Source organism: Penaeus monodon, chromosome 34 (genome assembly GCF_015228065.2).
Source record: "Penaeus monodon isolate SGIC_2016 chromosome 34, NSTDA_Pmon_1, whole genome shotgun sequence".
NCBI lineage: Eukaryota > Metazoa > Arthropoda > Malacostraca > Decapoda > Penaeidae > Penaeus > Penaeus monodon.
Genome location: NC_051419.1, coordinates 19,518,897 through 19,519,133, shown reverse-complemented (window position 1 = coordinate 19,519,133; position 237 = coordinate 19,518,897). Strand labels below are relative to the sequence as shown.

The window sequence follows — 237 nt, the reverse complement described above, 5'->3', positions numbered from 1 at the left end:
TTTTTATCTTTTTCTATTCACCCTTATTTTCATCTTCGTCGTTTTTGTTGATCTGCATTTTTCCTTCTTTTTTTCTCTTTCTCCATCATTTGCCATCTCCATCTTTGCCATCCTTTTTTTTCTAACATCTAATCATTTCTTTCCATCACCATCATTTCCCAGTATTAAAGTACAATTCATGACCAAATCATTATTTTCAATTAATCACACGCTCACTATTTCAAGATATTCGCAATG

The 237-nt window shown here is 31.2% G+C and overlaps 1 protein-coding gene across 1 annotated transcript in view; it reads left to right on the top strand.

Annotated features, from left to right (window-relative positions):
* The window catches only part of LOC119594630 (follistatin-related protein 5-like), a gene marked incomplete at both ends in the record, with an annotated part of 70,881 nt that overhangs the window by 10,640 nt on the left and 60,004 nt on the right, over positions 1 to 237 (top strand).